Genomic DNA, 13196 nt, shown 5'->3' with positions numbered 1-13196 from the left:
AGAAATACTGTTCTACTGTATATACCAGGGTATGTGATCAGAGTGGAGCTTCCACAGCAAAAGTCTGTAGCTGACTTTGCTCGGCTTATTTGCACCACTGTAATTTACCGTTGGCAATAATGGTGTTACTTTTAGAGCTCAATATTTTCTCAGGTGGTACTTGGTGTTAAAAGTTTGAGAACCACTGTGTTAGATGATATATCTTGCCCACCTACTATGTTAAAATGTAAATAAAGATCAGTAACTGCATTTTAGCTGAGTCATGAGAAGAGAATTTTTGTTACAAAGTTGGATAATTATGTCTTTGAAATTGCTTGAGATGGCTTGAATTGTTCACAGTCTTATAGTTTAAAAATGTAAAATGACTGTATTGGACTGACTCAAGGTTGTGGCATTGGTATTGGACACCAAATACCTGCTTATAACAAGTCTAGCATGTAGACGATCACTATAGGACATAGACCAGCATCTGCAGTGGTGATCAGAGGAGATTTCATAACTGTCTTTCCGTTGTGAAATGAGCTGAGACATTTTGACTAAGGAAACAGAAGATTCATGTCACATCCAAATTGTTATTTCTAATCTTGTTTTCTGTGTGTTTGGTTGATATGTGTTTTAAAGTGGCTATTTTGGCACTACTGTACTTACTTTGACAAATGAAACAATGGCACCCACACACTAAAATACACACATGCCTTAAGCATACAGCCAGTGGCTTTATCTGACATCCTGCAGCAGTGTGTGCATGCGTGTTTTTTTTCCCAGCAAGCATCCTAAGTTAGTACTTTTTAAATAAATGTAAGTGAGTAAGTGGTAGATGATTTCATGTGCCCTAGAGACCAAACAGTTTATTGATTTAATTTAACATTGGATTTTTTTTAACAAAATAAAAACCCTAAACTGCTTAGTCCATGTGAAAATCAGTGTATATGGCTATCTAGTAGGGATGGGATGATTCCACTATTTGTGTTAGATACCGATATCACAAACTCAATATCAGTATTAGTCCGATACAGTAATTTTAAACCATTTATGAACAAAGAACTAGTTCTCCAAATATTGTTCTCCCAAAAATGAAGAAATTAACAGCTCAAACATGAATCAGCTGAAATGCTTTTGGTAATGTTTACATTTTTACAGTCTGTGCAAATTGAAGCATACAATATTAGGATTTTTGGATTGTGTTGGTTTTTTCATTTTGTATCTGTCTGATATCCGATCCAGTGATTTTGTCCAGTTTTATACCGATACTGACCGAAACGGATTCCCAGCCCTACTATCTAGTAATGCTATTTGATGATCCAGGTGCAAATCTTCACTGTAAAGTATTATAATTATACATATATATTGTGATAAAAATAAGTATACCTTCTCCCCCACCAGCTACTCCATTCAGATTTTTGCCATTGGCTGTTTTAGGAGACAGAGTATTTATTCATGCAGCTACAGCTTCTGAACTTTTTAAACAATGTACACAACTGCTTTCATCCCACTGCAGAAAAAAAGGTTAATTGAAAAATGTATTTACATGGTGATTCATCGCTGTCACTGGTGCATTGTTAAGGACATAAGGATATTTTTCTGCCATGTGACTTATTTGATGGTTGGTTACCAGTATTAACTGTATGTATTATATGTATGTTTCTACTGTGTTTCGAGTATATGCCGAAAGCAAATCACCATCATCAACCTGAATTGTGTCGCAATCCCAATTTTCGAGATTGTTTTATCGCTGAGCCCTAATGTGGAGTTTGCAGGTGGGTGAAAGCAGAATGGCAGTTAGTTATGTGCATATCACTGGCCGTGTATGTGTTTTATTCAAAGTGTTGCTTATCCGCGAGAGTGTATCTGAATCTATAAATCAACTGGAACTATAGCCAGAGCTGCCCTCAATTTCATATAGCAATGGAAAATATAACATGTCTCTCTCCAAGGCCTCCACTGCAACAGAGGCCATACACACAAGCTGCAATGTGTTTATGCCCATATCTATTTAAAAACTTGGTGAAAACATTTTGATTCTCTCTCTCTCTCCCTCAGCAGAACCATATGAGCCAGGGTTCTATGACATCCTGTTTTGTACTTAAGGATGTCTCATGTAACACTTAAGGCCATTCACGTAACTGCTGATTTATGACCGGAGTCAGAGTCGGAGACAGAGAGGGAAACAAAAAGTTTAAGTGAGGAATATGCTCAGAGATAAGAGACAAGACAGATTCTTCAGGAAGCAGTTAGAACTTTTGTTTTCCATTTTAATCTAAATAATGTCAGCTTAGCTCAGTGATGGAGCATTTTTAAAACCAGGAAATTGTATCACAGAGTGCAGGGCTCAGTCGTAAGCCAGTGCCATGCCTGACTTCTGTGCTGATGACCTGCTGCTGTTTGCCTTTTAAATGTGTTTTTAATCAACTTAATGTCAGACTCTTACGTCTGAAACCTTTCATCTGCCAGTCCTGCTAATATTTCACTATAACATTGGTGAAAACATGAATGGATCAAGGAAACTGAAACACTGGAGTGCTATTACTTTAAAATGTTTACAGAAAGGCTTGTGTTACTCATAGGATTACAAAACAAATATAGATATTGAAACTGCAGTGAAACATAATTTTCACTGTCTATTTTGCTGTGAACCACTTGTGGCACATTTCATGCATGTGTACCCACATACATACAAATGATAAACACTGTTGCACAGCATTTATCAAAGGGTTTAATGGTATAACTCAGGGATGACTTGTGTAGCATTCAGTTTAATCAGTGGAACATTTTTAAATATAGCCCCTCTCTCATAAACTCCCACTCCGTAAGAGCTTGCTTAATGTCGCTGCCTCTGCTGTCAGTTGGTGAACAAAACCCAGACTGGACTTAGATGTCATAAGCAGTTAACAGTTACTTCAGACATTGAGCTTAATAACTCTGAGACCTCCTCGTCAATATATCCATCACTGATTACTTTATAGGTTTTGACCTTTTGTTATCAGGCTGTGCACTAGCGGTGTAATTTGTACCATTTTGATAATTACAGGGCATAATAGGTACATTAGGTTCTGTTTGCATTGTGATCCAAACATGAATTTTAATTTTGTTGTTGTAATTATATTTGAATAAATTTGGCTCAGGAAGGATACAAGTATGGGTAGCCTCCAGCCTCTGAGCAGCTGTGGCCTGGGACTCATCAGGGATTGTAAGGAGAGGAAAAAAACACCTTTTAGAAAAATCACATTAGTCACCCTTATGGAAATATTTAATATGTTCACTAGATATTTGACTGCCCTGTTGCGTTAGTCTTGACAAAAGTTCAGACGTTTTCCGCAGTTGGGTTTTTTTCTTGTTATGGAAAATTGTCATGTTCGGGAAAGAAAAACTAGAATTCAACACTGATGGTTCACATTTAAAAAGTATAGTGCCTGGAATGTATTTAAGGACTGGGAAATGTATAGATAAAAGTATAAATAGCTGCACTCTCCACCCCTGTGAAAGCTGTAATATTTATTATAAACAAGTTGAGTGAGTACTTGTAGACAGACACATGAATGCTTGTTTCAAGGGACAGCTGGTCAGCCGTGCTCTGTCATTCTCCTATGGGTTTCTATATGAAGAGGTCATAGGTCGTCCAACTGAAATCCAGGCTCAATGGGCTCCAGAATGCTCCCATGGACTGCCTGCAGTTAAAAGGTCTCACACACAGGTCACTTGCTGACATAGATTGGTTTCATAGGAAAGTCTCACTCCATAGGCTGCTGTGTATTGGTTTAGGCTAACTATAGGAAACATATGTTCTATTTTTAAGCACAGAGAGGAATACTCTTTCTCAGACACACACAAACAATCTGATGTGTCATGGACACGAAAGAAGAAAAAAAAGAGTTATTTCCCTGTGAGCTGGGTATTCTGTATGTTTTGGAAGTGTCTGCTGGTTGTTCATTTGATAGTGATAGAGAGGGTAAGTGTGTTGGGATAGTTGAAGCAATTTATAAATGTTTGAGAGGAAGCACAAAGACATCAGATTTCACTGTCAACTCTTTAGTACATAGGAGCATATTCTAGTATGGTACAACCACCCTGATGGCCTAGTTGTGGTCGCCTCTGGGGTAAAAGTTGCTTTGCAATGGACCAGCATCAGCAAAAGGGCTGTACAGATATTAGCCACCAAAACTTTGTGTAAGAACCATCATGTTGTATGTTCAAGTCAAATGGCATTTATGTAATGCTAGTTAGAGAAGCTGCAGTTTTGAGCTGATACAATTAAAAGTAGCATCTGTATGACTAGGAAGAGTAGCAATAGCAGGCTACACAAAAATACAACTGACACATCCAGATATGTCAGTCCTGTCAAAGCTCCACCCCAAAACATTTGAAGTTGTTGCCTGTGGTGAAACTGGGAATTTTGGCTGAACCTAGTTTGCCATTGTTCTTTGACTAGCTTGCTAACTTCTGGCTGTCAGTCATGACATCACCCATAAGAAACTTCCTGTTTGAGGCCTTGAGACATTTGATTTGACGGCTGCGTCATGTTGAGGTTTTGCATTTTTGCAGACGTACCAGCTGTCAGTTACTCATATGTGCCATGCTTTCTCATTTTACGTCCTGATTAGCTTCACCCAGCAAATGTCTACTTTTTAGGGTATCTTTGTACAAAGTACAATAAAGTTCAATGAAAATTTATTAATTTATACAGCCATTTGTTGAAAGCATATTTTACTGTATTTGGTCGCTGGGCCTTAATGTGCTTCATGGTTGTTCAACTCCTGGTTCATGTCCACTGAATGAAGGAACATCTGGTGCTCGGTCATTGAATACAAATCAGATATTAGGGTGTTAATAGGTTTTAATATGTTATTGTTGACATTATTTTGAACCTGGCTGTGTTTTGTACTTTCCACATGGTGCACAGAATAACACTCAATCAAAATTAAATGCAATAACTGTTGTCATAGTTTTGCAAATGACCATGTGGCAGCTCGGAGGTGATGAATCTCTGATACTCAGCTACTTGGAATTCCTCAGTTCTTTCAGTGATCTTTGGCAGTCAGGATGCATGCCTGGCTGGGGCTATATTGGGGGGGGGAGTGCTATCACTGAATTATCATTTTAGTCACTTGATATATATGCAATATTTGCTTGTAAATTGCTTTATGGAGCTGTGGACTATGTGTATTTTGCTAATCTCTATGCTCTAGAACATGTTCAGAGTTCATTGTATGTTGACAATATGAGATTGTATTGTAGGCACATCACCACTTTTTCTTCATGGTGCAAGGCTGGCTGGACACAAAGTGCAAAAGGCAGTAGAGTCACAGTTAAAAAAAGTCAAACACATGGTAACATGGTACAGTTCATCATGTCCCTGTTCCCTGGGTTCATCGTAACCCCCGACCTCCACTGTAAAGTAACTTGCGTTCTTTATGATCTTTTCCATGATGTTATATCCTGTTTCTATAATTTTCCTCGACCACAGGAAACTGAGTGAGCTTGTTTTGTCCTCAGGGGCATTCTTCAATCAGCAACCATCTCCAGGCTCAGGCTTTTCCCTAAGTCACGTTTTCTCTGTCTATTTCCCTGTTTCTTTTTCTCATATAAAACTGCCACCATTAGATCTTGCAGTCATTCTCTAACAGCCAGACATTTTCCAGCTCAGAAAATGTTTTTTATCAGTCATACATCAGCAGTAGCACATCTTAAAGCCTTCTCACTTCAGCTTCACAATGCTAATGGATGTTCGTGACCCACAGGTGTGAGCCAGATCTTTTTTTATCATCCATTGTCAATTTTATACAATTTAATGGAAATATTCTTTATCCTGTTTGGGGGATTTTTTACCCATGTGGAAGTAAATATGTGTAAGCTTGAACAATGAAACACAAACAATGTGTTTCATTGCAGTTGAACAGGATAGGGATTATCCTGTTCAACTGCTACCCACAGCTCATTAAGTTTAACGACGAATTGCACGTGTAAAACGTTTAAATCTTGGGTTCTTTTTCTTTCTTTTCTTTTTTTTTATTCTCTCTAAAACCAAAGTATATGAGCTAAAGATTTCGTACATTTAATCCCAGGACAAACTATCTAGTGCAGCACTGCATCTTGTAATAGTGAGGATATTGTTTGGATTGTTTGGAGGAAGACAATCGATCCTGTTTTCCTGTGTTAGAACCCAGGAGTTAGATATTCTCTTATCCAGATTCAGAGCCTGGCAGATAGAAAGCTACTATCAGAGCGCCACGATGGAGCCAAACAAAGTAGTCATGTTCTTTGTGTACAAGACTGTGGTCATTTTGTGTTATCTATCTTATATATCTATTGCCCGTAAACAAGCCAATATAAATGTAACCCGGTCACACAACCCTTGGTTAATTACTGAATAGTAGCTGCACAGTGACCATACATCTCTGTCTGCACTGTGGCTTCATACATGAAATTACATAATGAATCAATTGGCACAAAGTGTGGTTGCCGCTGTCACTGCCTCCTCTTGTCAGGTCTGTTACCATGGCAACTTAATGAAGGGTAAGGAGGCCATTTAAAAAGCTGAAAATAACAACTATAGGCAGCTTCGAGCTAACCAGGTAGCCCCCCCCCCACCACCACCACCGCCACCACACAGTGTGTCTTGCGTTTGGTGTAGATTTGTTGGGAGAGAGGTATGTGACAGTAAGGTCAGCTTTGTTAAGACAGGGAAAGCATCAATGAGGCAGATCCTAGAAATGTTGGCTTCAGTCCAAGTAGTGTAAACTCATCTGCCCTTCTCTCGGGTCACTTTTTATCCAGCTACTGCCTGGCTGTCTGCCAGTGCCTGTCTCTGTGTTTTCCTACCTCGCCTTCTTAGAGCCAGAGCATTGTTGGGAAGTTTGTAGGGCGAGGTTTCTCGTCTTGAAGGTCTCTTTGGAACGACTGGCCATAGCTTATATTGTGATGCACCTAGATGTTATCAGAATGTTTCCCCTAAAAGAGAATAATTGAATAAACACATTGATGGCTAATTAACCAACATGATCATCGTGACTTGAGTGATTAAGTACTATTAAATAGTTTAAACTGTCTTTAGGTTCTCCTGCTGGAACAGGAAAATAGTGAACAGATGTTTGTCTGTGAAGGACTTGTGGGATTTAGGCAGACAAAGTAATCATCCATTCACCAGCATTTTCTTTCTTAATCTCTGATTTGTGTGCGTCTCTCAATTTGCATCCTCTCTTTCTCACCTCTAGACTCCCACTCCTGTTGTGCCAGCTGTCAGTTGTTCAGAAATCTCAAGCTGTTGCCTTTCATTAAGAAAAATGTAGTGTTTAAAAAAATCTGTTTCCTAGGACACCTGTGTTTTGCGTAATTAATTAATTTATCGGTTTATATATTTATTTATTTTGCTCTTTTCCTTCTCATTTATGATCCACAAACCAAAACTGTTCATGGTTGCCAGTCACAGCCTTTTATCAATTCGATGTTTCATCTCAAACCAATTTCTGTTGCAAATGTAGCACCTCTGCTTAGATTTCCTGTAAGGAACATTTGCAAAGAGGTAACACAACGAGCCAAAGCAAGTTAGGGGAAAACTTTTTACTTGTGCCTTAAATAAGCATATATTGCCTCTCAGCCGGATTACAGTTTTGATTCTAAGGAGAAGAGCGAATTGACTTAAAACATTGTATAGGAAGACATGATATAAATTTCTGCAAATTTATGAACGCACTTGAGATATAACGCAACTGCTTTTAATGTTTTATCGAATATTGTTTTCAGCCCACAGCAACAAATAACTGTTTGAAAACCCTATCTTTAATTATGTGACATTTATTTTGATAATTACCTGTGGACCAATTTGAAAGATTTTGTAGTGGCGGTACCTTTTTGTTTCGGTGATAATAAAATTTGACTCCCTGCTTTATACTGAGGATATTTTATAAGCTTCTTGAATTTGTACAATTGTTGATCACAGTGGACTGCTTTTTTTTTACTTAACTCACTCACATACTGCAGCTGCACCCACACAACCACCCGAACACCTACACACTGACACGCACATCCCACAGATAGTGACTAGTGTCTCTCTTGTGCTCTGTGTGTGTGCGTGTGTTCTTGTGTGTGTATCTTTGTGAGGACCAAAACACGTGTAAACCATAGGGAATGAGAACATTGTTCACGTTCTGTCACCCCTTAAAATGGCTTTTTGAGTTGTGAAGGTTAAGTTTAGAGCTGAAACAATGAATCGATTGTTCAAATCGATGTTTGAAGCTTTTTTCATGATTGAAGATGATTAAGATATCATTAAAAGTGAATCATTTTGGTTTGAGACATTTGAGAACATCATCATTTCCAGGTTTGACAAACACCGATCAACATTGTTTAAGGTTTTCTGATATTTTATGGACCAAACGATTAATCGAGAAAATAATCAACAGATTAATCGATTATGAAAATAATTGTTAGTTGCAGCTCTAGTTAAGTTTAGGGTGACAGGCTGGGGAATGAATTATGTCTGTGTGTGACTGAGGGTCCCAAACACGCACCCATGCCTTTGTGTATGCAATGCACTCAGCCAGAAAGCTCATCAATGACTGAGAGATTTTGCTGTGTGTTGCCATAGTAACTGGAAAAATCATTAGAGAGTGAATTGGTCATCTGAGGATGACGAGCATGAGTATAAGGTGTCGGCAAGGTGGAGCGCAAAGTGCCTGTCTGTGTGTACATACTCATAATTTATAATACACTGTGTGTTTGTTTTTGTGTTGCTTCCTATCTGTGTATCACGGAGAAGCCTTGTGGTTTTCATAGAAGTGCTTTTGTCCAGAGTGGAGGTTGTTAGAAAATATCTACAGCTTAACACTGTCTGCTAAAAGTGGTTATATTGCTCTCATGTGACTGTGAATGTGGGGCACGGAATCATTTCTGTGGAGACTCTTTATTTCAATCTAAATCGCTATCTTCTCCTGTCTGCCCACTCGAATTTAATCCATTTGGCTGCAGTGATCATAAGCGATGTCAGTTGGCGTCATGAGAGGAAATGTGACTTGATGAGAGACGGCGGGGGTGGAAGCTTCTGCCTGCTTGAACATGTCAGCCAATCACATGGCGAGTTGGTCATACCTTCTCTGAACTGTCTTAGTATTGTGTTGTGGCGGTGAACTGTCAAGATAGTCACACACTTGAAAACCTGTCTTTTAAACAAACGTTATTTAGTTACTTGTGTAACAAAGCAGTCGCTGTCATGCCAGTTTGATTTCTGCCGCTACTTTCTTAAAATAAAACTTGTGGATTGAAAGCATTTGGAAGCGAAAAATGAATTTGTGGCTCAAACAGAACCGCTCTATTATCTTATCGGCGCACACCTGGCCCTTTGCTGTTGTTAAGTAGGCGTAGACTGTCAGATTGGCTGTTTTTGGAAAAATTACAAAAATGTTCAGATATACCACCCCCAGCCCAACTGTGAGAAGGCAGCTTTCCAACGCTTGCATTCACAGTGAAGCATGCAGCAGCCTGTCACTCGCCAAGGCCCTTTCCAATATCGGCTGGTGTCAATCTCAAATGTGTTGTATGTACACTGCATTCGCAAGCTCTTCACTTCTCACATCATCTGCACACTTGCAGCGACTTTGTTATTGATGTTACCTCCATTTATCCTTATGCTGTAGCATGTAAACCTAAATCCAGATGCTAATGGTAAAATAATCTGGTTATCAGAATATAGCTATTCCAGTGGTTTAACTGTTTAAAGGCACAGTATGTAATTTCTGCTGCTATGGGTCTCTTCATCAAAACAGTAACAAAAGACCCCGTTTGTCAGTTTCCTGTTAATTGTTGTCGTCTTGTTTGGTTCCCTGGTGCATTTGTGCTTAACGGCAATGAGTTGTTATCCATTAGTGATAAATACACACAATAAGATGCAAAAAAAACTGATGATGTCATTAAAAGGTGACCAAAATGAAACAGTCTGTTAATATGAATACCTAATACATATAGGACTGCAACTAAAGATTATGAAAATAATCAATTAATCTGTTGATTATTTTCTTGATTAATGGAGTATATTATTTGGTCCGTAAAATATCCGAACATTTTGAAAAATGTTACCAAATGTGGAAATAATGATGTCTTTGTTTTGTCCACAAACCAAAATGTTCTCTTTTGAATGATTTCTTTGTTACCAAAATAGTTGATCGGTTAAACACGTCAGCCCTAATATAGATTATAGATTTATATATTCAATATTTTAATGCAGAAATGCTTCATATTATATATTTACCTGAAAAGGTGAAGTATAAATATGTTGTCTTGAGTGAGCTGCTGGCAGCTTCCTTGGTTAGCTGAGCATGTCATCAGGAGAGGCAAGAGTGTTTCATCACTGTGGTTGTGTGAGTTGACTGAAAATTGTGCATCATACCAGGCAACAGAGCACAGTGGGTCAGTAATTAAGGCTTTGTGTGTGTCTGAGTGTGTTACAGCAGTGGACAGGGTCATCCATGCTGTGGATTCCATTAGTGAAGACTTGGCAACACACTGGTGTTTAATAACTCGTGAGGGTCAGTCGCTGTAGCAACACTGCACAGAATACAGTAACTGGCTGAACCCTGAAATTGCGCTTTTCAGTTTTTGCACTTACAGTGGTAGTGAAGCAATAAAACCTTTTGCAATATGAGAACTCTTATCCAAAAGTTTTTTTACTCACCTTTTTAAAAAGAAGATTTTTGGTCATTTATTACATTTTTAAGACCTTTTGGTTTTTTGTCTGCCTGCTTGAGTTGGTAATAAATGGAATGCTGATGAACTGGACACACTTTAGAGTACATAGGGGTGGGAATCACTGGGTACCTCACGATGCGATACGATATGATACATGGTCCACAATACCAATAATATCACGATACAGCAATACTGTGATAATCACTATATTGCAAGACAATCATATAGCGATACATCACGGTATCCGTCTAACTGAAGAAAACAAAACATCTGTGAAAAGTGCAGTTTATGTATTGAAAGTCTATGGGACATCTCTGAAGTTAGAAAGTTTCCCTCATTTATTTGAGCAGCACCACCACCACGAGACATCAAGTAGCGATGCCCGGCAAATGAAAATGGCAGGGACTGTTGACTTAAGAGCGCCTTCATTAAAATATTGATATTTGCCCTGGGGTATTGATTATCGTATTACATGAGGTAGGACAATGTTGTATCACCAAATCGGCACTGGTACTCTTGTCTCTAGTCTGATACAGTCATGTTTCCCCTACATTCATTCAAATTATCCACTGTCATTAATCTCAATGGGCTCAGTGTTTCCCTTGCCATTCATTTGTTGCAGCACTTTTTTATCTCATTTTTGTGTGTGTCTCTTTATTGAGTTTCTCTGCCCATTCTATCATCCCCCCCTTCATACACACTGAGTCACTACACTCGAGTCGAGTGACAGAGAGAGTGAGTAAAATGGCGAAATTGGTCCATTGCCTGCAATAAATGTTTTTAAATGCACAACAGAGCTGTTATGGCGACATCCTGGTGTGTTTTCATGCATGTTTAATGTCTCGTCAGAGTCTGAGCTGTCGAAGAGAAGATAATAGTAATGCCCATCCTCCTGGTGGTGTAGAGAGTTGTAACATTGCATCTGCATTTAGGTTTGTGATATTGTGACTAACATCATGTTTCCTTGATTCAGACCCAGACATCGTACTTGACCTGCTCACATTAATATGGAAAAATAAACTTTCTGCGTTTTTTCTCACGGCGTTGTCACTTCCTATGATTTCCTATTGTGAGGTTGTATAAAGACTGTGCTCTGTTTGAGTACACAAGTCACTCATTTCCTGAGAGTTGTCATAGTGAAGGTCAAGGCAAACTGGGCGATGCACAGAGCTGTATATGTACTGGATGTTGGTGTGTCCTGAACACACAGAAACAAACTAACTACTCTTATCGCTTCACTTGCACTACTAGAGCTGTCCTTTAATCTCGTTGTACACTGTATAATGACAATAAAGGTGATTCTGATTCTGATTTATTACATAGAGGCTCAATAGATAGAATATTAATTAATAAGCATATGTGCTGTCCTTAAAAAGCAAAGAAATTTGTTACTATATTTGGAGCACAATCTCACTGAGGCCAGAAGTAGGCACTTCCTGTTTGTCTTTTTCCAAAAAAGGCAGATAAAAAAACAAATAATAGACTGGGTTTCTTGTCACTTTTTTCTGACTTTAACGCTCCATCCTTCCATCTGTCTGTTTTGTATCAGATATTTGTAAATTAAATCAAATCAACAAATCAAGGGAGGACACCAAGAAACATACTGTATCATCTTAAAAGTAAATAGACAATATAATTTAATTAAGTATGGCACTCCAATTTAATCCACTCTAATTTCAAAATGTTTTATGTTTTTTACCTTACATACTTACAGTAACTAGTATATTAGTTATATACTTACTAAATACCTCTTACTGTTCATGCTTGTAGATAGCAATACTGCATTTTTAGAAACTTTAAGAACATGATGCATTGTGTGATTTTTTTTTTTCTCCCCCTTGTACACCTGATCACAGACTGAAATAGCTTTAAAAGATAGAAAATCAGTTATTGGTCCTTTTTGTCACATTGACCAGTCTTTTTATTTTATATCCAATGCTTATTTGCACTTCACATGCCTGAAATCAGGGAAAGAAGCGGGAACGTCAGGGAAACTCAGTGTACCTTATATTAACTGCATGGTGCTCGATATCACAGTGATAACAATGGCTGTACAAATGTTCACAGCATGGAAAAAAAAAATCAGTGTTGAGACAACCGAGGCCTGATGATATAGTGTTACACCATCATGTGTCTTGATAAGAAGGCAACACAATTGAATGTCCGTTCAGCAAGGTGTTTTATGACCTTAATATCCAGCAAAGCTGTGAGTCATTCATCACTTAACATGACAGACAGCAAACAGTTGCTGCAAGTTTTCACTGTGACTGCCTCAACTGCATGTAGATTATGACTCATCGTTGTGTCTATTTTGAGCAAATGTCAGATTTCTCTTTTTAAATGGGCATTTTAATTGCCTGCAAATACAGACTGTTCAGCTTCATGATGGCACTACAAATACTTCCAGGAAGGGGATTTAGAAACTTTTGCTCAAGATATTATAAATCTGAATGGTGTTTGTAGAGCAGTTCAGTTTAAATGTCATGTGATTGCACTACCTTTTCGTCCCTGTGCATTAAAAC

The 13196-nt window shown here is 38.4% G+C and overlaps 1 protein-coding gene across 2 annotated transcripts in view; it reads left to right on the top strand.

The window, feature by feature from the left end:
• Positions 1-13196, top strand: part of LOC122774587 (neurocalcin-delta A) — a 48804-nt gene that overhangs the window by 24813 nt on the left and 10795 nt on the right. The window lies entirely within an intron of this gene.

This window comes from Solea senegalensis, linkage group LG9 (assembly GCF_019176455.1).
Source record: "Solea senegalensis isolate Sse05_10M linkage group LG9, IFAPA_SoseM_1, whole genome shotgun sequence".
Taxonomy (NCBI): domain Eukaryota; kingdom Metazoa; phylum Chordata; class Actinopteri; order Pleuronectiformes; family Soleidae; genus Solea; species Solea senegalensis.
The sequence above is the reverse complement of the archived record's forward strand: the minus strand, read 5'-3'. Positions and strand labels throughout refer to the sequence as shown.